Consider the following 24,182-nt stretch of genomic DNA (forward strand, 5'->3'; position numbering starts at 1 on the left):
CCAAAGACTTCAAGTGTTTTAATTGAAAAAAGGCTAATATTAAGGTTTCAAATGAAGCCCTTGAAGAAGCAGGAGTTAAATCTCAAATTTGGTGCTAGGAATATTCTAGCTTAAAATTAAAGAAAATATTCTCATATACATTTACCAATCTGAAACGAAAAAACATCATTCATAGTTTATGATGAGCAAATCTTACTGTTTTCTTTACTGGTGTTTTAAGTGTGTTTGTTTTAAATCAGAAAAAAATCAAAATAAGAACTAGTCCAAATGGGTTTTTTTCCATAAACATCAGAATTATTTGTTATCCATTTATTCCAGACACACATTCTTTAAGAATTTCCACCTCTCACTCAGCTCCCCTGTCCAGCTTTGGCAAGATACAGTTCACCTGGGAGAAAAGAGTTCTAAAGTTTGCGACAACTGAGTCTTCTTTGCTGAACAATTATTATCATTCAAACTAATTTTCCTTGTGATAAAGCCATTTTAAGACAGCTCACTAACATCTCTTTTTATATTTGAACAACGAAGAGAGAATACATTAGCTATCTCCATATCACAATCCTTCACCTTGCATAATTGCATTATAGCACTTATTTCTACAAATTATATGGTCATTATTTAGATATAGGATATGTGTTTAGATATAAGGTGTCTCTGACTCCACCCTTAGATTGCACATGCCATGAAGATAAGGTTAGTATTTCCTCACTTCCCCATATCTGGAAAAGTTAGTAGTGAACAAATAATGGTTTAATGAATGCTATTTGAAAGGTTATTGGGCTTTAAGATACACTTGCAGGGAAAAAAAGATGCACTTGGCTTCTAAATCATAATGGTAGACCACTAATCTCTCTTGTGATTAAGCTTCTTCATCTGTAAATGAAAGTCATATTTATACCTACCTCACACTGTTTTGAGAATTAAATAAGTTATTAGCTATTAAACACTTACAAAAGTTCCTGGCATATTGAAATGAGACTTCTGTAACTGTTAGATATTGATGTTATTATATTTTAAATTATTATTATTATTAGTTTCTTCCAAGCATCCATCCCCCTAGTTTAGTAATAATTCCTCTCCCTCACCGTCTTGCAGTCCTTGAGCTACCCTAACTCTCCCCGCAGCTTCAAGGAGGTAGGGTAGGGAACCCAAGTGCACCAAATGTTCATGCTCTGTACCTAAGGGCACAAGGCCAGGTGGGGTCAATATGAGCCATTTTCCAATTTAAACAAGGCCAACAGAGAGTAAAGCTGAACATAAGATGGTTGGTAATATGCAGAGAGGAAAAGAAAGAAAAGGAAAGGGAGGGGAGGTGAGGAAAGGGAAGAGGACAGAGAGAAAAGGAGACCAATGACATCATTTGAGCCCCTGAATCTATCAATCTATCATCTAGACTTACATGAGCCAAAACATTTCTTAAATTCTCTTTTTCAAGTTTTAGCCAGTTTGATTTGGATATAGACTCAGATTAGATCTGGACTTCTAACAACTGCAACAAATCAGAAGCCCTGACAAAGACAACCATTGATTCTTTGTCTGCCAAAGGAAAGAGTTGACAAAATTATCTCCATTGAAATTCTAAAATCCTGTGTTGATATGGCAGTAATCTCAGGCGAGTCCATTCAGATGACCACAAGTGGCTTAGCGGGTCTGTAATAAGCTCACCATCTCCTACTCCCTAAGGATGGCTGAGGTTGCGGGGTTCTCCTACAAGGCTGGCGCTGACGCAGAACATTATTTCAAATACCAAGTCCTCATCCCAGGTAGAAAGGGAAAAAATGGATAAAATGGCTACACTTCCTACTGAACAGAAGTGCACCTCACAGTGCATGCGGCAGGATGGCAAGATGTAAAAAGAAAATGCCAACGTCCTAATATGTCACAGTGTTTCATAAAGGGAAACTCTTTTCATCTGGTCACAGTGGGGTTTTCAAAACAATTGAGGAAAAGTAGACATCTGTGAACTACAACTTCAGCAAGCTGTCAAGGGATTGCTTTTTTAATTTTCTGAATTTAGAAAAAGAGCCGGTCAGCTCTGTGGTAGCCAAGAGCATGGCAGTGAACCTGAGTTCTAAACTTTTGACAATCACTCAAAAGGTAAAAGTAAGTTGAGGGAACTCACTTGAAGCTTGAACTTCAGTTTCCTTACCTGTGATACATGAGCCTTGGGAAAGGTGATATCCGAGATCCACAGCGGCTCTTCAGTTCCACAGTTCTACAAGCTCCTAGAAGATTGGAAGTGTGGGCAGAACCTCATCATAAAGAGGAAATCTTTTCAGATGAAAGCTGTAAGAAGGAAAAAATCATTTTACACGTGAACACTGAAAACAAGGTATGACAAGTAATCATGGATTGGTAAACTAGAACTGTCAAGGAGAGACAGCTTTTTAGAGAGGAGTTATTTAAAGACCTTTGTAGAAAAATGCCCCATAAGATCTCCAATCCTCAAAGCCTGGAGACTGAAACTTTTAATATTCCTTGAGAAAGTGTCATTTTATTTTTTAAGTGTCTAAAAGGGGTTTTTTCCTTCTCATCTTTTAAAGATGTGTATCAGCAAAGGACAACATTTACATAAGAGGCATAGGAAAAAAGATAAACAGCTTCCTCTTCCTGCTATCAGGGCTTAAGGGTTTTTTGGTTTGTTTTCTCTGTTAAACTAAGATAAAGGTTGGTGGGGGGGCGGGGGTATAGAGGAAAGTGAAAAGGTGCTGGAAAAGTTCCTCTTTCAATTAGTATCTTTATCTGGAGCTCTGGCCACATTGAATGCGGTAATGTTCCTTGACTCTAATGCAGTAGACACAGCAGGGGGAAGAGATTTTGGGTTAATGACCGGAGTCTGTCCTGCTTACATTTCCTGACTCCCAGGCTCATCCTCACCCTGCCATTCTGTCTTGGAGATTCAAACTTCTAACCTCAATATTTGTTCTTACAGACGCTGATGTTAATTCACAGTTTTTAAATTTTATTCACTCCAATCTTTTTGAGAGTTTGTCTCCACAGCGCAGATGATTGGGGAAGTCATTTACTGAGTAAGCCCCTTGGAAATGGAGACTTGGAAGTGTGATTTCTATTGGCTGTAAAAGCCAAGAATGTCAATATTCATTATCCTGGCTTAGCAGGAAGCTACTTTTCATCAATTGCCCCAGAGATCCACCTTAGCAAACCAACACCACCACAAGAAAAATTTAAGTAGAGTACCTAACATATTTAATTGATTAAGTCAAGAGAAATTAAAAGGAAGGTCTTTTTTCTGTCTTATCATAAATCAACTGCTCTGAAGAGTTGATAAAATGATTTTGAGTAGTTATCACACTTCACTTATCAAGGACTCTAAGGAGCACTGGAAGAAATTAAACCAACGCTTTGTTTTTCCTCTATGTCCTGAATCCATATCTGCTCTCATGTACTTCAGCATATAATTTACACATCCAACTCAGTTTTGCTTAAAAATTACACTTGTTTGGATATCTCTCATCATTTCAGATCTGGCATCGTTGAAAAAATCAGTTTCCTAGGCACCCTATAAGATTCTATAAAGATTCATTACGGGCTTCCCTGGTGGTGCAGTGGTTGAGAATCTGCTTGCTAATTCAGGGGACACAGGTTCGAGCCCTGGTCTGGGAAGATCCCACATGCCGCGGAGCAACTAGGCCCGTGAGCCACAACTACTGAGCCTGCACGTCTGGAGCCTGTGCTTCACAACAAGAGAGGCCACGATAGTGAAAGGCCCGCACACCGCAATGAAGAGTGGCCCCCGCTTGCCGCAACTAGAGGAAGCCCTTGCACAGAAACAAAGACCCAACACAGCCAAATAAATTAATAATAATTAAAAGGTGCTAATAATTAAAAAAAAAAAAGATTCATTACAACCAGAAATCAAATTCATCATCTACAAAACCTCTTAAAAGTCAGAGGAACCACCCTTCCTATGCTGTAATGTGAAATGATTAGGTTGCAATACGGATATTAACAATTTGTCTCCTGTACCGTGGCATGATCCTATCATTTTGTGGCTGGAGAAGACATTCTGCAGTACCTTTAAATCTAGTTACATCGACACCCACAGTTAATTTTTTAGAGGTGCCAATAGCTTGATTGATTAGAATATCAGCTCTTGATATATTCTTTCATTTGAATACACACCCAGGGTTATAGTAATGAGATGTAAATGGCCTATACCACTTATTCCTACATAGGCTTTTATTTTTTAACTAAGAGTACAAGTAACACCCACAAATCCATCTGTGTCTGAAAAAAGGAAGAATACTTATACGCATAGCATAGGCAACATCTGGCAGCGAAATGTTTATGAGCAAAGCACAGTTGTCATTGAATAGCTGCTAGTCTGGAATGAATCAATAAAATAATTTCTAGGAGCTAAAAATCCTTAATTATTTGTGGATAATGGTTGCAATCTTTTTTGGTGACTGGTACTAACTCACATTTTACCGTCATAGTAGTAAGTAGTACTAGTAATAATAACAGCAACAAGAACCTAAGTTGAATATTTTATAAGGTGTTTTCCTATACATCATCTCATTTGATCTTTACAATGTCTCCGAGAGGCAAGCATAATTATTCTCATTATTTCACAAATGCAGAAATTGAGTTTCAGAAGACTTAGGTAAATTGCCTAAAGATGTTCATAGCAATTCCAACCTGTGTTTTCTGATTCCCAAGCTCCTTTTCTGTCTACAAGATCACATGGTCACTGAAGGTCAGCAGAGCCTGGGCCACAGTCACTTGCCTGAAGCACAGGGCAGGAGCGAAGCTCAGCAGAGGATGCTGGTCAAAGCAGGGTTCACAAGCCTCAAAGATCTGGGTTGAGGCTTAGCTCTACCACTGACTAGCTGGGGTGGCCTTGAGAGGTACTTTACTGTTCTGTGCCTCTGGCTGTTCATCTCGAAAGCGGATTTGTTAGGATTAAATAAGGTAATACATGTAAAGATATTGGCCAAGTAATTGCTCAATAATTTGTAACTGTTTCAGAACAGTCCTATCACCTTTTATAGTCATCTAGTCTTTATGATTATTAAAATGTTTAATTACTAAAAATAGTCCTATAGTCTTTATAATTATTACCATCACTAACAGAGAATGATAATAAAAAGGATGAGGTCAGTTCTAGGAAAAACTTTGAATGGCAGGCAAAGGAGTGTGGGTATTAAGTTACTCATCTTCAATATCATCCCTGCTGTGACTGATTCTGTGAAACCTTCCCTGACTGCAGCCAATTGAGTTGTCTCTTTTTTCTTCCTTCTCTTATAGCCTTTAATATGCCCTACTGCAATATTGTGGTCTGCTTTTAACATCTTCTTCTTTAGACTAAGCTTTCTATAGCCAAGGATTCCCCAAATTCCAGCATAGTACCTGGCATATGACAGACACTCAGCTAACAAACGTTTGTCAAATGAAATTAATTAGAGATGGCTGCATGGCATCAGTTACAATTGCTATCTATGGGAGTGGCCTTATGATGGTTTGAGCGTTAGGAAGATTTTCAACAAAGTAGTTTACAGGGTGGTTGGTAAAGAGAGAAGGACCAACAGAAGAATAGAGCATAGATAGGAAGGAGGATGCTACAATTGGCAAAGTGATATGGAATTCAAAACTAGCATCATGGGCAAAGAATTCAACATACAAAGGTGAAGCTGTAGGCTTGGGGCATAAAGAAGGGGCAGATTATGTCATGGTGACTAGGGGGATAGGTACTGGTGGTGCTATCAACCCAACTGAGGGGACAAGAGGAGAAGTTTGCAATGAGTAATTGATTATTATAATTTTGAACATTATCATTATTTCTTTAATGATATGAATAATTCTATACTTTTTTTTCAGAATCACTATGAAAATTCTTATCAGCCTAAACATAGCCAATAATATCATAAAAGCAAATGCTTATCCTGTCTAAAAACACAATATATAAGAAGCTATGTTTATAGGACTTCCCTGGTAGTCCAGTGGTTAAGAATCTGCCTTCCAATGAAGGGGATGCGGGTTCGATCCCTGGTCAGGGATCTAAGATCCCACGCGCCACTGGGCAACTAAGCCCACGCTCCACAACTACTGAGCCTGTGTGCTCTGGAGCCCACGCACCACAACTAGAGAGAAGCCCGCATGCCGCAATGAAAGATCCCACATGCCGCAACAAAGATCTCCATGACCCGCAACTAAGACCCGATGCAGCCAAATTAATAAATTAAAAGAAAAGAAGCTATGTTGTTTAAACCTTTTAGATTATCCTCAAAGCCCAAATGTATTTCCACCCACTATATCCTTGAAGTGTGAAAAGTATTTAAAGCCTTCAACAATCTTTTTCCATTAAAAATTACGGTCCTCTTGAACTAAGCCATAGAGGTAACAAAATAGCAAGGTAGGATTCTTTCAATATTAACAGTAAAACTATTATCTAGACATTTTAGATATCACTTCCTGACTCAGTTCTCCACCCCTCAAGTTATAATGCCTGAAAAATAAAGAACTGATTGAAGGACTTTATTTGGAAATACAAATATATGTTTTACTTTGGCTTAAAGGAGATTAGATAGCTTTAAAACATTGTCTGTGATCAACTATACAGAAAAAAATAATTTTAAACTGCCAAAAACTAACACACTAGAAAAAGAAAAGTATTCCCACCCAGACTACAGAGGGTTTGTTAAAAATGTCATGAATAACTTATCAAGCTATTAAACAAAGTCATTCACAATTAAGTGGCTGAGTAGAGACCTATCCATGAAGCAGCAGGGAAATCATTCACTGAGTACTCAGTGTGTGATGTTAAAAAGAAAACATTTATTTTCAAATTCAAAAAAACAGTAAGAACTAGATAAAAAATTATTAAGAATTAGAAAAAGCAGTGTAGAAAACTGACCAATCTCTTTCATCAGCATCCATGAGCCAATTGGTCGGGAAAGAGAGCTTTGACTGCCTTTCCTGTCTGCCCTGCATAAAAGAAACACATTTCACAGCCGCTTAATAACATGTTTTCTCAAAGTTTCTGAGTAATAAGATTGTCTGGGCAAGGAAAATAGAACATCATACTCTAGCAAGAAAAATTAATCACGTAACTGAAACCATCGCCAATCCTCTTCTTTCCTACCTGCGGCAGGTCTCGGCCAAAGCAAGACGGGACACCTGTAACTGAACACTGGCCTCTGCTTGCTATTTAACACAATGAGAACAGTCCGGACACTTATGATTTAAAGCTCTGAGAAAAATATCATTTAACCTCAGCCCACTTGACTGGGAAGTTACTGATGGCAGAGTCACCTAAGAAACTTTGGTCTTAGGGAAGCCACAAACTACAGGGCAGAACTGGCCAAAACTTCCTCCACCTGCCTCTCCTCCCACTCTTGTGCAGAGGAAGCTTGTTTTCTCCTCTGAATACCACAGCTCCCCTGCTTAAGTTCCGGAAGCATATTCTGATGCTCAATTCACAACCAGAAGGTTTGGCCTTGAAATAGAACAATAAGCACATACAAATACATGAATACAGAAATACACACATACATACTGCGTGTATAAACACCTATATATATATACACACATACACATGTAATTGTGCACGTAAACATACACATATGCACATGCATGGATACACACATATACTATATATATCTGCACACATACACCTGAATATCTATATACACACATACATAGATATATAGTTATATAAATATGTACCTATACATATATTTGCATATATAGATGAGCATGCAATACATATAAACATGTATACATACATGCATGCATTTATGTATATAAACATGCATATAAATGTACACATACACACTTAAACACACAAAGGCATCTATGTGAACCCATGTATCTATATACATGCATATATGCATTTATGTGTATATTACAGATATGCATATGTGTAGTACTTAATGCATATATGCATATATATGTATACGGGTAAATAAACCTATACATACATATATGCATTGACAAAGGTGATACAAAGTTCATAGTAACCAGCATGGTTTACAAAACCCATGAAGGAGAACTATCTCTCTTCTCCTGGAAGCACAAATCTATATACCTCTACATCAAGCAGGTATTGCCCTGGATGGAGCAGACAATGAAATCAGGAAATGGAAAACCATCATGGAAAACAGGTAAAATATTTTAAAGACAATGGAGAGTAGAGATTTATGAGTTGTGAATGATTTGAGCAGTAAATCTTTTGTTTGTTTTTAAACATAGACTCCTTGGCAATACAATGAAAGTATAGGCCTTTTGCCCAGAAAAAAAAAAGTAATACACTCAAATCTATATATAGGAACTCAATCTGTTCCAGATCCCCCAAAAGTTAAGAATACTCTGGCCTGGAGATTTTTTTTTAAATTTATTTATTTATTTTATTTTTGGGTGCGTTGGGTTTTCGTTGCTGCGCTCAGGCTTTCTCTAGTTGCAGCGAGCGGGATCTACTCTTCTTTGCGGTGCGCAGGCCTCTCACTGCAGTGGCTTCTCTTGTTGTGGAGCACAGGCCCTAGGCGTGTGGGCTTCAGTAGTTGTGGCACATGGGCTCAGTAGTTGTGGCTCGCAGGCTCTAGAGCACAGGCTCAGTAGTTGTGGCGCACGGGCTTAGTTGCTCCGCGGCATGTGGGATCTTCCCGGACCAGGGCTCAAACCACTGTCCCCTGCATTGGCAGGCGGATACCTAACCACTGCGCCACCAGGGAAGTCCCTGGCCTGGAGATTTTTAAGTAAGTTCTTCTAACCTCAGTTTCTCTTCCTGAGAGAGCACAAATTCATTAGAAAAATATTGGTCATAGTACAAACCCTTCCCTCATTTGTATTTTCAAAAGTCTCTGAATTTTATTTGCTATAACTGTCTAGTATTAAAATATGTTAAATACACTCAGAAATGTAATATGGGCTAGAAATTTTTTAAAATATGGAACTAGAAACTATGGTAAAATCTCTAACTCAAATTTATAACATCTTTTATGAATTTGATGAAAAAGAGAAGTCAAATGTTAATATGAGAAGCTTACACAGGATCTATAAGTTAGGAGATATTTTCTCAATATTAAATTACAGCTGCAAAACATACATTTAGACTGATCTATGTGGGCAAATCCTTCGTTTTGGAAAGGGCACTGGGCAACTATTAGTATTTACAAACGCAATTCCTTCCTTGAGATCAGTAAAACACATCTCTTTACTTTTGAAATTTGGATCTGATTGTACTTTAAAGCCTTTCTCTAGAAGACATCTAACTTGAAAGAAAAATCAAACCAGTCAGGCACAAGAGAAAAAGATTCTGTAATGAGATTTAAAAAGAGCCAGAGGCAGAACCACACTTTTGAGGAGAGAAATAACTAAAGGGCACCCACTTCTGTCTGTACTGCCGACACCATCCATGACTGCCAATTTCAGAAGGTGACAACAAAAATCTCTAACCTTCAAGAGCAGCAACCGTTCTCTTGTCTAGCTATGTAGTAAACTATTTGAGGAATAGGAACAAAGGAGAAACAACATTTTGACTTGAGAAAGGAGGTGTGGATAGACAGTGGGAAATGCTTTTGTCCTAACGAATGAGAGAGATTCACAGGGGCCAGCTGGACGGGTGGACAACTTTGGAATATGTTAGCTTGATGTTACCATATCACTCAATCTCCCATCCTCCTCCACTCTTGCCAGACAGGTATCTGGAAAGCAAATATGTATCCGCTACCCAGATGTAATGAAATGCAATTAAGAATTTATCTTTCTCTGACAATTATAAGAGCAATCTTCAGAGAAAACCATCTAAACTTACAAGGATCCTACTTTATCTCAGAGTTCCACTTTAACTAATGGTTTCTAAATTACTTGAGTGGAAAATTAAGAATGCAAAACTTCACTTAAGGATGCATTAGAAACAGAGTGCTTTTGCAGTAAAACTTTCATTAAGGAAGCTATGTACACATGCATTTAAAAATACACATCTCTTTCTTAAGAATATAGGTAAAGAGATAAAGTAATCTGTTTGAATTATGATCTCTGGGACCATGACTGGGTTTAGACTTCTAAAATGGATAAATATCCGATTTTCAAAAATTACTGTTATCCAACACTGAGCTCCAAATGCAACCACTTTCTCCCCTACTTTCCCATTTAAGGTCTAAATGATTTCTTCTTCAAAAACCATTTTGAACTGTTTTGAGGGGGGAAAAGGGAGGCACTACTTTGTCAAAAAACTGCATTGGAAAATTGGCAAATAAAAGGCAAAATGTAACAAACATCAAATGCCTTCTAAACTAGTGCTTCTTAAACTTTAACGTGTGATGTACATTTGGATCCTCCTGGAGATCCTGCTAAAATGCAGATTCTGATTCAGTAGGTCTGGAGAGGGGCCCAAGATTCTGCATTTCTAACAAGATCCCATGGGGATACCAATACTTCCCACACTCCCAGGACCATACTTCCAGGATGAAGGAGCCAGAAAATAGCTCTCAGCCTGCCCTCTGTCACATAACCCATAAAGAACACATGTAAGTGTATAGGAAGTACTTTCTTAAGCGTACCCGGAGGCTCCAAGTTCCCAAGATAGTTGGTGAAATTTCACCCCTATGCACTCAAGAGAGCATATTAGGACACTGTCACAGTGAAGTAATTATAAGTAAAATCTTGAGCTGGCACTACTTTATAATAACAACAGTAAATCATCTGCAAGGCCTACTACTTTATCATCACCATACTGGCTAGCCTCCTGGCTATTGCTGTTCCTCGGAAGAATTAAGAGGCATTATTAAATGAGTAAATACATTCCTGCTGCCATTTATCCTGGAGCAATGCTACAGAGTTGCCCATAGGAGGAGCAGCTCATTAATCAATCAGTTTTTGAATCTGGGAGCCAATACCCATGTAACTATTATCTGAGTCTCCTATAAATGTTAGTGATTCTTTTTCTTCTCTGGAGTCACTTAATAAGCATGGCCTGCCTTTTCTGACCAGAAGACATGTAGGCCTTTCCCATCTTGGTTTCAGCTGGTCTGAAGGATGACAGTGTCATTGAGGAACCTTCCAAGATACACACACCCACAACAACTTGTCTTTATACTACTCAGAATATTTTAAAAATTATCCATCCCAGAAGTGTTCTCCAAAATTGGTAAAGAAAAAAAAAATTCCACGAGCCACTTATATGGAAACAGATATAGAAATTTCACTTATTTCTCAACTCAATTCCCAAGTATTATTTGATGATTTTTATGATACTGTGATAAGAACTACTGTTCTAAATAAGAAAATAAGATGTCCCAACGCAGTTATATTAACAGGATTAAGCTTAACAGTAGAACATTGGTCCGATATTCATATGCCAATGCCTGGCACATGGTAAATGCACACAAAAAAGTTTGATTGTTAAATAAATCTGGAGACTCAATAAACAATATTGCCTTAGAAAGCATCAACAGACTAAAACACACTCTCCCTCTTATGACAGGTACACTTCAGCTATCACTCATTGAATTACTCAGGATTTTTCACTTAGATTCATCATTTTTAATGCAAGAGGCTAGGAGCAGGAAATTAAAACAGCCTGCTCCAGGTCCTTTGTTCCAACAGCCTGTAACTAAAAAAATGACACAACAATTTACTCAAGATATATTTATCCACATCACAACACCACATACCATGGCTTATGTCAGTGATTGCATTCCATTCTTCATTTTCAATCCATCGTTCTATTACATTATATTTACATTGAAAATAAGACAGATGGACCGTAATTTGAGAAAACAAGAATGCCCTGAACGTATCTTCCTGCTGGTTTGTAAACTGGCCCCTGAATACGGAGGTCAGGGAGGGACGGAAGAAAGAGCCAGACTGCTCTGGATGGGTAGGTGATGATTTTAACAAACAAGGGAACTTATACCTGGAAGAGGAGTAGATCTCCACACGTGCGTACCAGAATCTTGAGTTTATACGGTGACCTTAACGGAGTTCAGGCACTTAGTCCAGATGGTCTAACAACACTTTACTACCTCAGGGCCACGTCCTCATAACAGCCTCTACTGTGGGAACATCTGGCAGAGTGTAGATTCCAAGGATGGGGAGGGATGAGGAGCCTCTGACTGCCTGGGTCCAGCTCCAGGATGAAGTGGCGGTCACGTCCTCTCCATGACCTCCTCCAACACTCACTTCTGTCCTCACACAGCAAAAGCACAGCTAAAATCTTACAGCAGGGCTTCCCCGGTGGCGCAGTGGTTAAGAATCCGCCTGCCAATGCAGGGGACTCAGGTTCAAGCCCTGGTCCGGGAAGATCCCACATGCCGCGGAGCAACTAAGCCCATGAGCCACAACTACTGAGTCTGCGCTCTAGAGCCCATGCTCCGCAACAAGAGAAGCCACCGCAATGAGAAGCCCACGCACTGCAACGCAGAGTAGCCCCTGCTCGCCGCAACTAGAGAAAGCCCGCGTGCAGCAACGAAGACCCAAAGCAGCCAAAAATAAATAAATAAATAAATTTATTTAGAAAATAAAATCTTACAGCAGAGGCCTTCCAGGTGTAGTCAACTGAGAGTCACCCAAGGACCACTGAATGATGGAGAACCATATTGGAGAAAAATAATTGAGGTAAAGAGAAAAAAATAAAATAAAATCCAGAAATGGCCATTTTTAAAAGAACGAGGCAACTGTAGACGCAGGCGGCTAGACTGATCTTTAATCACGCTGAACATTTTTTGCTGTGTCCACACGAAACCAAAATGACTAGTCAGTTGCAAGGGTCAACTCTAATAATAGCAAACCAGAGCAGGCGTGACCCTTTCCTCGGCTTCTAACGATGGATTCGTGCTCCCACTAGTCAGGGGCACAGCTTGTGCTACCCACTCGAACAATCGCACAAATAAAATGAAAACAGGTGGAGCTACTTGACACAATAATGACCCTGAAACACCTGCCCTTCTGGCTAGCGTTTTCCATTTCCATTCTGATACCCTTTCCAACAGTTTTTCCTGCTCCTGCCCTCCTTCTAGAGCTTCTAGAAGGAAGGAGAATTCTGACCGGCGCTTCTCCCTAAAGAATCCAGGTGGCTCTCGAGGTAAAAGCGACACCTTACAGCCTTCTCAACCCCACAGCAAATCCATTTTCTGAAAGGACCAAACACTCACTCAAGGTCAGGAATTACACAGGGAGAGGAAAACTGTGCTTCTTTGCTATTCTGTCAGTTTGGCCTCCTGTCCTTGAAGAAATAAAAGCCCACTCTGAAGAAACACTTTAGAAAAACACCTGTTCAAGAAAAAAAAATAATCTCTTTCTTTTTTTCTTTTTCCCTTTTTTCATGTTGCTTTTGCTTTTGTAGTTGTCCACATTGGTATCATGGTTTAAAAGAAAAAGCTGTAAAACAAGACAGTGGAGCAAACTTTTGAAATGTGAATGCTAACTTTTGAGAAGCGGATGCTAATTTTATGTGAAAATCAATTCGTTCCTTACCAACCTTTTCAAGCCGCGGCCCCACAAGGGTCCTCCTGCCGGGTGTCGCTGGCCCCAAGGGAAAGCTTCGTTCTGTGATGAAGGAACTCGGAGAGGAGAGCTCGGACACAAGCGCACTCCGACTCCACACACGCTGTGGGCGGGACTGCTTCACTCGGTCTCTCGTGGGGGCGGGGTGGGGACGAGTTCTCGCGGGATGTGCGCAGACGCTCCAGGAAGCGTCTGTGCGCACAGCTGGCGCTGCTATCTTGAGTTGAGGGTCGTGCGCGGGACTTCTGCACACGGCCCGGCAACGTGCCGTGGAGACCGTGTTGCACCACGGTCTCTGGCCTGAAGGGCCGAGTGCAAGGCCTCTGCACACCGTCCCCAATGAGCCAGTGACACCAGACGAAGCACAAAGGGAAAAAAAGGATAGACTTTATTACCCCAATCATATCTTTATTTCCCTGGAATTGTAAATGGGCTTTGCTGGTGACACATTGAGGTATTTTATTAAATTAAATGGTTGGATTGGTTAAAAGTGGTGCTTTTTAAGCGTTTGGGAGCTGGAGATGTTTCCCCTTTCACTCAGTGCTTGTGATGACTCACTGGTAGGGACGGGAGCAGATCAGTGCCCCGCCAGACGGCGAGAGGAGCCGGCAGCGCACAGGAGAGGAAGGAGCCCTTGCTGTGCAACCAGTTTCATCTCCACCCACCCTTTCTCAGGCAGAGAGCCGACCCACACACCGGTGAGTTTTTCTTTGCACTCAGCATCATCAGTGTGGCATTTGGCAGGGGGGATGCAGCCTTTTCTGGACTCGCCCACTGGCTGCACGCAGTCCAGCTAAGGCAAGAAAAGCTGAGGATTCTGGAAACTGGGCCGAAGGGCTCAGAAAATACACACCTGTGGCTTCCAGACAGAATATCCTTTACCATCAAAAGGAGGGGATAAAAATCAAAGAAAGTTGATTCTCACTTGGCTTGAGGAGTATTTTAGCAGTCATTTGAAATGTATTGAAAATATTCCTATAGATAATCAGAATTAATAATCATTACATAACATGTACACATCTCGGTCCAGATTTTAAACTATATGCTGTTTTGAATATAATACAACCTCGTCTAGAGATATATATTACGAGACATCTTGAGATAGGCAAGTTAGAAACTTAGGCATCGACCTCGTGTCTTTCCCTCCCCCTTCTAGATTACATCAAGCTCTGTGCCAGATCAGATTCGTCTTCTCTTCTCTCTCTCTGCCACTGCCTGAGTTCAGGCCTCGATTACTCCTTGTCTAGATCTAGGGCAGCAGCTTCCTACCTGCATTCCCCATTACACCCCACAGGGCTAATCGTCATGCAGGTTTTGCCCACCAAGGGGGACCAGGGGTGCTATCCAGTTACGACTTTACTCCTCCTCCCCCAAATAGTGAATCTAGGCACCAGGCTTTGCAGTCTCCCTAGAGAAATGAGCGCGCTTTCAAAATGTATCAATCACTCAGTGTGTGCTAGTAGTAGCCCTACTATCCATCAAAGTTAATTTTCTAAGATGACCCTTGCTGAAAACCTTTCTTTTCAAAGGCTTTGAGACCATTGCTCTTAGGATAAAGTGAATAAAGCCCACCTTCTTTTTAACATGGATTACAAAGCTTTTAGTAATGTTTGCATGCTGCATCTCCTTACATTCACTCTCTACAACGCATGCTGCAGTCATGTGACACCAACTGTAGGTACCCAACCCAATATATGGCTCCATGGCTCAGTTCAGAGCTCTTTCCCCCAAACCTGAACCTCAAATATGCATCCATCAGTGCACTTACTGGATGGACACAGTCCATGCTGAATTCATCTTAGAGCCCCTATTTTCTGGTATGGACTTTGGTACCCAGGAAACATTGAATTAGTAGTTGCCGAATTGATTTAATTGGACATCAAAAGTTACAGATTTTTTCTTCTGCTGATGTTCCCAAAGCCTCGAAGGTGCTCAGGTGGAGAGGGTTGACTGGAGAGGTAGTAGAGATTTGGAAGATTCAGGCTCTGACACTTATATTAAAAATCTGTCAAGGAGAGGGAATGAGAAGCATATTAGTTGCATTTACTCCACTGTAACTTTAAATGATATCCTTGTCAAGAAAAAGCATGTGGGGAATTACTCAGGATAAAATGATAGAAAAGAGTCAACCGTTAGCAAGAAGTTAATTTTGCTTTCAAATCCTCGGTTAACTTTTGCGTTGATTTTGATATGTTCATTTGTAGCTCTCTTTATAGTAAAACTTCCAAAGATGTATGAAAGGTGTGGCAATTATAAAAGAGAGTTCAATGGAAGAATATGGGGGTCTTTGTGTGACACACGTGTGCACATGCACACGCACACACACACACACACACACACACACACAGAGTAAATAAACTTTACAGTAAGGTCATTTCGGTTGCCTAGATTTTATAAACCTTAGCATCAGCATTACCTACCTACCACACTGTAGGCATCCATATAATTAGAAACCATGTTCCACTTGTGCTTAAAATTCTCCCATGGCTCCCCACCAAATCCTGAGCGTGGCTTGCTGTATTATTCATTATCCAGGTCATTCCCACCTCTCCAATCACGCAAAGCGCCATCCTTTGCTCTGTTACAGGAAGCTCCTTATGGTCCCCAAATAGGCCATGATCTTTCCCACATCCTTTGCTTTATGCCTATTCCCTTTGCCAGTCCCTTTTGCAATATATCTGCCTGTCTGAAATGCCTTTTGCCTTTCAAAATGCCACGCTGATATTATCCCTTCTGTAAAAGCTCACCATAGTGAACATCTCTTACTTTTGTTTGCCCAACAATGTTATGTGTCAATTATATCTCAATAAAGCTGGAAAAAAATTTTAAATAAAATTCTTTGTTTCCCAGATGGAGGTCCTTGTATCAATATTTCTCCATCCTAAAGTTGGACTGGACCCAGATCCTGGGCCAGAGTTTAGCCCATCCAAGTCCTCAGGCTCAGCTAAATGATCTCACATTGGAGATTAATGGGCTAAAAGTAACCAAGCAGATCTTCACACAGTGTGGCACAGCACAGCATGGTAGAAAAGGGATAGGCTCTAGAACAGACAGGCTCTGGAACTTTCCAGCTTTGTTACCATGAATAAGATATCTGGATTTTTCTGAGCCTCAGTTTGCCCACCATTAAATGGGGATAATGATGTTGACCTAGCAGAGCTTTTGTAAAGATTATAAATGATATACACAAAGCACTTAGCACAGCATCTGAATCGTGGTAGTGTCTCTGTAAATCCTAGGTTTCATGATTATAATCTTTAAGGAAGGAAGAGTTTCTGACAGTGCAGTCTGCCTAGGTGCCTATTAAAGATGCCAATTCCTGGGCCCTACGACCAATCTACTGAGCCCACTGAACCAAAACTGAGGCCCCCAAACTGCATTTCAGCACACTTCCCAGGTTGTTCTTAAATAAGAATCATACATCTGAAAGTCCCTGAAATAAGGTGGAGACCAAAGAAAGTAAAAAGATAGAAGGGACATGAGGCTTGCTACTGCTGTTGACAATCACAACAACGATAATAGTAAGAACAACAACAATAACAACAGCAATAACATCAACAGGAATAATAGTAATATCAGCTGGTACAAAACACTATTGCCAGATTGTTCTAAATGCTTTAATATATTAATTTTTTAATCCCCACAACCCCACGAAATATGTCCTATCGTATTGCCACATTTCAGATGAAGAAATTGAAGTTCAAAGAGATCAAGTAACATAGCCAGGATCACAGAGCGAGTCAGCGGTGAAGCTGCAGATAGCCAGGCAGGCTATTTCCAGAGGACAAGCTCTCAGCCACTGTGCTAGCATCTCGCCCACACAAGCACAATTGCTCACCCATGTCTGGCCCAGTGTGGCAGCACTCACCCCTCCCATGTGACTCTCCTGACTGCCAGGCGTTGTCCCTGTTTTCACCCACCCATCCCCACGGCCCATAGGACAGCATGTCATACATAGGGAGGCACTCAATAAATTAATAGGTGTTGAATAATTGATCCCCCAGGGTGAGCTCAGAACTCCACCTACTATAAGTTCTTCAGACTGCAAGAATAAACATTTGCAACTTTATTTTTCACTCATGGAATTTCTTTCCAGTCCCTTATATAGATATCATCTAACCTATAAACCCAGCTCTCCCTCCTTCCCCTGCCTTCTTCAGAGGCTCCCCTTAATAATGTATCTCTGTCCCCTTAGACCCAGGGTCAGGTTCAGTTGGTGTTTATTGCATGCTACGGTGTGGCAGGCACCATGCAGGCAGTATGACTAGTGGTTTCCAGAGGGCACCACATAGTAGGTGCTTAGTCAACATTTGATAAACGCTGAGGTTCACATTAGGCCCCCACTGAGCAGGGGATGAAACTGAGTCTAAGATGATTTGAGAACGTACAAGACTTAGGGCTTCAGGCTGTAAATTCAGTGTCCTCTCTACCAAGTAAGGTAGAGATGGTTTATAAAACAAAGAGTTTAACACAACAGCACTACAAGCTTTGGGTAAATCTTCTATCTACAACAGTTCACATTTTCTTTCTGGCCTATGTATCATGAAATATTTATTATCAGCTAACAGTACCTTAAATGTTTGTAGTACTTAGTATCTCTTGACTGGATTTCACATGAATTAATTTTAAATGGGCAGTCTTTGAAAAAGGTGTCAAGTGATTTATTCAGATGTTCTCTCCATGTATCCTGTAGTGCCTTAAATTTACAGAAGTTTCAAACATAGGAAAAGCACACCTAAAATTGACAGGAAAAACACCAGAATAACATTTAATATAACAATTTATCATGACATGAATCCATGGCTGATTTATCAAATTCTGATAATGGGTCACAGAGATGACTATAAGGATTGGAAAACGATGGATCCTCTCCTCTCAAGTGCGGGCTGGATCTAGTGACTCACTTTTAATGGATAGAATACAAAAGAAGTGAAAAGCTGTCACTTCTGAGATCAGGTTACAACAGACTGAATCCGTCTTGCTTGTTCACTGTGGTTAAGCCAGCCCCCGTGTTGTAAAAAGCTCTGTGGAGAGGCCCACATGGCAAGGAACCCAGGGAGGCCAACAGCCAGCAAGGAACTGAGGCCCACAGTCCAACCACTCCTGAGGAACTATCCACGACCACATGAGTGAGCCAGGAAGCATGTCCTTTCCAGTCAAGCTTGAGATGAGGTCAAAATCTCTGTAGGAGCCCCTGAGCTGGGAAGGCCCTGCTAAGCCACACCTGGATTCCTGACCCACAGAAACTATGAGATAATAAATGTGTGTTGTTATAGCTACATCATTTACTATTGGGGCAATTTGTTACACAGCAGTAGATAACTAATACAGCCTGGAAAGGATGCATGCAGTGAATGCCTCTAGCCTCATTCCATCCTGGGCCCACTTTGGACATGAGCTGTGGCTTCAGAGAACAGTTCCACGTGAGCTCAGGCTCACTTCTAACTGACAGAATCCCACCTGGAGAATACACAGTGCTTCTTCTTCCTGGCCCAGGATGCTGCTTCAATGCCACAGGATCCCTTGGCTGGAAGAGCAAGGAAATTAATGACCGTGGAGTCACCTACACAGAGGAGGACCCAAGCAGGTGGATAAATGCCCAAACTTCCACCCTTCAGAGGGACAGTTTTAGAAGGGTTTCTGCACACTTCTCAGAGGCTGCCAGTGAGCCAGCAGAATTGAGCTGCCCTTGCCAATAGCAATAACCTTGCTAAAAAATTCTTACGTGGCCCTTTTTTCCCTTCCCTGGCTCACCTCCCATACTCCTTTACTTGTTTCCCATGATCACCTCTCAAAAAAATCACCAACATTCAAAGTCTTGTCTTAGGCTCTATTTGAGGAAACCCATACTAAGACCATGCTGATTGAACTGTCCACTATGGTAGGATTTCAGTAAGCACAACGGTTTATGGTAAGCAAAGGGCATGGGAGAAAGGAAGTATGGGTCATGCTTAGGGGATGGCAAATGATGTGGTTCGCTTAGGACAGTTTCCAAACTTGTCTGAAAGATTTGGGTCAGTTATTACAATGTAAATTCCAAGTCCCTTTTCCTAGAGAATCTGATTTCTGGGTGGAGGCCTAGGAATCTGAATTTTTAACTCATATGCATCCCAATGGATTTTTTTTTTTTTTTTTTTAGCAGTCAAGTTTGGGGAACAGTGAGCTGGTGAAGGATTGGCCTTGGAGGCAAGGGAAGGAGGAAAAGACCAAATTTGGTCAAAGCCATGTTTATGAAGAACCTCAGAATCTTTCTTTAAAGACTGGAATGTGTTCTGAGAGCAGTGGGGAGCCATTGAATGTTTCTGAGCAGAGGACTATGACGATTGAGTTATTGTGAAATTATTTGAGAGCAACAAGACATAAATGGATTTCCTGAGATGCGAGTTTAGGTGAGATACACTATGAGGAATAGGAAGGCCAATAAAGAGGTTATTGCAAGTGTTCAGGTGATGTGGAATAGAGATTCAACTAGATAATTGATCAAAAAAAGAGAAATAGCTTTTTGTGAACTAAGCCTGAAATTTGAATTAAATAGGCTCGCTTCACAACATTTCCTTCTCTGTACCGCCTGCAGACTATGTTTGTAGGGCCTGTGTGCATTTTGTTATCATCCTTGGCATGCAGTATTAATCTCTCTCTTTTTGGTAAGTAATTACCCTTACATTACTCTCAAAGTTATGGAATTTTCTCAGGGGAAAACTCTACCGTGCACTTAAGAAATGGATAATTATTTATGTAGTTGGACCGCTTGGAAACATTTACATTTTTCCTTTATGATGATTAAAGCCTAATGCAAATAGAGTTTTTAACATAGGTTCCAAACATATTGTAATGTGTATAACTGGAAGCTTGACACTTACCTGAGTGTTAGTTTGGAAGTGAAGCAGATTTTCTAATTAAATCAAAGAAGAAATTCATTACTGCCTTAAAACAAAATATTATAACAAAAAGAAAGAAAGGAAAAATACCAACATAGTCTTTTGGTTTGGGCTGCATTTTGGTTACATATTTGTTTGTCTTTCGGGCAAAAGGATTAAGCAGTAACTATCACAATATGGTTACCCACATTCATAAGACTGAGTAATTTTATTATTTTAACAGCAAATATATTTCTCTCTCTCCTCCTCCTCTTCCTCCCTCCTTCCTTCCTCCTTGTCCCTCTCCCTCTCTCTCATTTTGTAAGAGCACTTGTAAGTATATGGCACAAGAATACCCCATTAACCTCAAATGAGATGGAGCCTTTCTCTCTGTAACACGCATCCCAAGTAAAATACAAGAACGTGGACCGCGGAGTATGGAGTCAACCTCGGAGCTGTCATCCCAGCCATGGTGTTTGCATGCTGTGTGCCCATGGGCAATCATGTTAGCTCCAACCTCATGGGGTATCTGTATAAAGACTGAATTAAGCCACATGGATGAAACTCTTGGAGGAAAGCCTGGTGCCTGGTAATAGCCCGTATAGTAGTGCTCTGTCTTTATTATACGTCACCCCCTGGCGCAGAAGCGCCTAGCCACCGTCTCTGATGCAGGCAGCGGTGGTGGAGGTGCTGGGGCACACAGGGGCTCCCCATGGACCTCTTACGGCTGCCTTGTTCATAGATTCCTCTCCAGCACCTTCATGAATAATGTTACGTCCCCGTTAAATGAAAGTGTGTTTATTTACTGTGAATGAGGAAATTCGTGTCTTGCGTGAATCCCTAAACTTTTATTAGCACTGAAATAGGTTGTGCTTCCTTCTTCTTCAGTTGATTCAGCAGATAATCTTTCCTCATTCATCTGCTATAATGGATGGCTGAGAGGATACTGAAATTAAGCAGCATCTTATTTGTCCTTTCAGAATGGTCTAACGGGAGGTGGGGTGGGCGTTGAGGAAGGAGAAGGATACTGCTATTTGTATAGTCTAATTGTATCATCTTTAGGGCAAAGCTCAGAAGAAGGCCTCTAAGGGAGCTTCTTGCCCTAGGTCACCTAATTGTCAATATGCGTAAGTCACACACCCTCAGCCTGTCTCTAGGAGGTCAACTAGTCAATCTGTTAATGCACTATTATTAAACCTTTGGTGGAATTGATGGAGAAAGAAAGCCTAAAGGAAAGCAGAAGCATTCCAAAAAGGAAGATAAAAGCCAGAGAATTAAGAAAGGGAGAGAGGGCTTCCCTGGTGGCGCAGTGGTTGAGAATCCGCCTGCCAACGCAGGGGACACAGGTTCGAGCCCTGGTCTGGGAAGATCCTACATGCCGCAGAGCAACTAAGCCCGTGCACCACAACTACTGAGCCTGCGCTCTAGTTCCCATGAGCCACAACTACTGAAGCCTGCACGCCTAGAGCCCGTGCTCAACAAGAGAAGCCACCGCACCACAACGAAGAGTAGCCCCCACTCGCTGTGACTAAAGAAAGCCCACGCCCAGACCCAACGCAGCCAAAAATAAATAAATAAATTTACAAAAAAAGAAAAGAAAAGAAAGAGACAGAGATATGACAACACTCAGTAGGAAAAAGATCAGAACGATTAGTTTTAGATGCAGCACGTCAGGTTTAGTTAATAAGAAAAGAAAGCATTAAGTCAGGGAATTCAGGCAAACATATACTTAGGAAAACAGCCAAAGAAATGGGTAAGAGTTCATGCTGTTGCAACCAGTGCAGAATATAACTAACACTGAAGGCACCCACACCACTCCTAGTGGCCTCAGCAACCAGAACTCCTCTTCATGCAAATAACGCAGAGATTAGAAAAGGCATATGTAAATAAAATAAGCATTCTTCACAGAAAGAACCAGCACCACATGGGGAATGGTCCAGATAGCAACATGGGAGATGTATGTGCAATAGACAGAGAATGAAATCTGAGGGCATGGACTTGGGTTGGCAATGCAAGTGATTGATTAACAACTCCCCAAACTTAAGAATTTTTGTGTTGTGAATACATGTCGACTGGCTTCTAGTCCTTATACATAAATAAGTATTGGCAAATCACTGGCCACTGCTTCAGGGAAGCAAAGTCTCAGATCTGGGGAACACCAGGGCTAATTATTCTAGGGGCAAAAATTTGCTTCAGTAGCTATGGATATCCTCCCTGGCTTATTCTCCAATCGGGGACTGGGGCAGATGGGCAGGCGCATTAATAAGAACAGTGTAGAGAGACAGGATATAGGTTTGTCTTCTCTTCCTCAGACCTGCCTGTTTGTCAGGTAATGTGTAGTTTTCTCAGAAGGTGAGGCAACAATGAGCATGGTCATGAACACATACTAGACCTGAAGGTTAAATAAAGTTGAGAGGAAGAACACTTAATGGCTATCCTTGTGTATTTACAAAGGGAGACATGGAAAAGCCAGAGTGAAAACACACCAGTGCTTTTAGCCATGATGATCATTACCAGACTATGAATTTGGTGGTGAGGGAAAAGGTAATTTGCCACTGTCACATAAAACACTATACAGAAATATCTGTGTTGCTGCTGTTTGCCAGCTTTGAGGCTTACTATTTGCCCAACTCTGTGCTGAAATCATATGCATAATCTCATTTAGTTCTCCCTACAGACATGTAAGGTAGATAGTGTTATGATAATCCCAGTTTTGCAGCGGAGGAAAAGTTGAGCTCAGGAAGTTTTAATACCTTGGCCAGAGTCATAAAGGGATTGTAAATGGCAGCACTGGGTGCAGATCACACTAATCTTAGTCCAAAACTCATTCTCTTAGCTTCCCTGCTCTATTCCCTCCCAATTTAATCTTGCTAAATAAGTGTATTAATGTAATCTGTAGTGAGAAGCTAAGCTACCTGTATCAGATTTATCCATGATGAGGGATCCTGAAAGATCTAGGGGTATAGGGGCTTCCCTGGTGGCGCAGTGGTTGAGAATCTGCCTGCTAATGCAGGGGACACGGGTTCGGGCCCTGGTCTGGGAGGATCCCACATGCCGCAGAGCAACTGGGCCCGTGAGCCACGGCTACTGAGCCTGCACGTCTGGAGCCTGTGCTCCGCAATAAGAGAGGCCGCGATAGTGAGAGGCCCGCGCACCACGATGAAGAGTGGCCCCCGCTTGCCGCAACTGGAGAAAGCCCTCGCACAGAAACAAAGACCCAACACAGCCAAAAATAAATAAATAAATAGATAGAGAGATAGATAGATAGATAGATAGATAGATAGATAGATAGATAGATAGATAGAACTGTGGACAATAAATTGCATCCTGCAGATAATGGGAGGTGTTGTAAGCAGGCCCAAAAATATAATATTAAAAAATAAAAAAAAAAAAAGACTTAGGGGTATAATATGACAGCATTCACAATCTATGAAACTAATTAGCTGGAGACACCTGTAATGATTAGAGTGTTGTTTTGGAAAGAAAACAGAGGAAAAGAGGAAGCAGAGACATAGGATCGCTTATTTGGGGGAGCATATCACTCTATGAGAATGTAAAAGAATCACCTATGTTTGCTGCTATAACTTCCCTAAAGTTATCTCCTGTTGGAGACTTTCCAAAAGCATATATCTATATTTTATTTCACAGGGAAGACGAACAGTAGGGCCCTTGGTATAGAGATTAAAAAGAGGGCCTGCTGAAGGAACACATACAGAAGTGCAGCATCCACAAGGGAAGAGCAGAAGAAGGTTATTTTAAATTACATTTTCTTTGAACATAAAGCCCGCCACCAAGATAAACCACGTTCTACTTTCAAAGAATAAATTTAATCAAAAGAAATCAAAGTTGTTTTCTTTTTCC

The 24,182-nt window shown here is 41.0% G+C and overlaps 2 long non-coding RNA genes across 2 annotated transcripts in view; one reads left to right on the forward strand and one right to left on the reverse strand.

Moving 5' to 3' along the window:
• Window positions 1-13,717, reverse strand: part of LOC309644466 — a 144,121-nt gene extending 130,404 nt beyond the window's left edge. The window contains exon 1 of the long non-coding RNA XR_014254445.1: window positions 2,150-13,717. This is a non-coding gene — a long non-coding RNA (uncharacterized lncRNA). The remainder of the gene's footprint in view (window positions 1-2,149) is intronic.
• LOC309644464 overlaps window positions 1-24,182 on the forward strand; it is a 621,011-nt gene that overhangs the window by 99,302 nt on the left and 497,527 nt on the right. The window lies entirely within an intron of this gene.

Source organism: Balaenoptera physalus, assembly GCF_965194825.1.
Source record: "Balaenoptera physalus genome assembly, chromosome: 16".
NCBI classification, from domain to species: domain Eukaryota; kingdom Metazoa; phylum Chordata; class Mammalia; order Artiodactyla; family Balaenopteridae; genus Balaenoptera; species Balaenoptera physalus.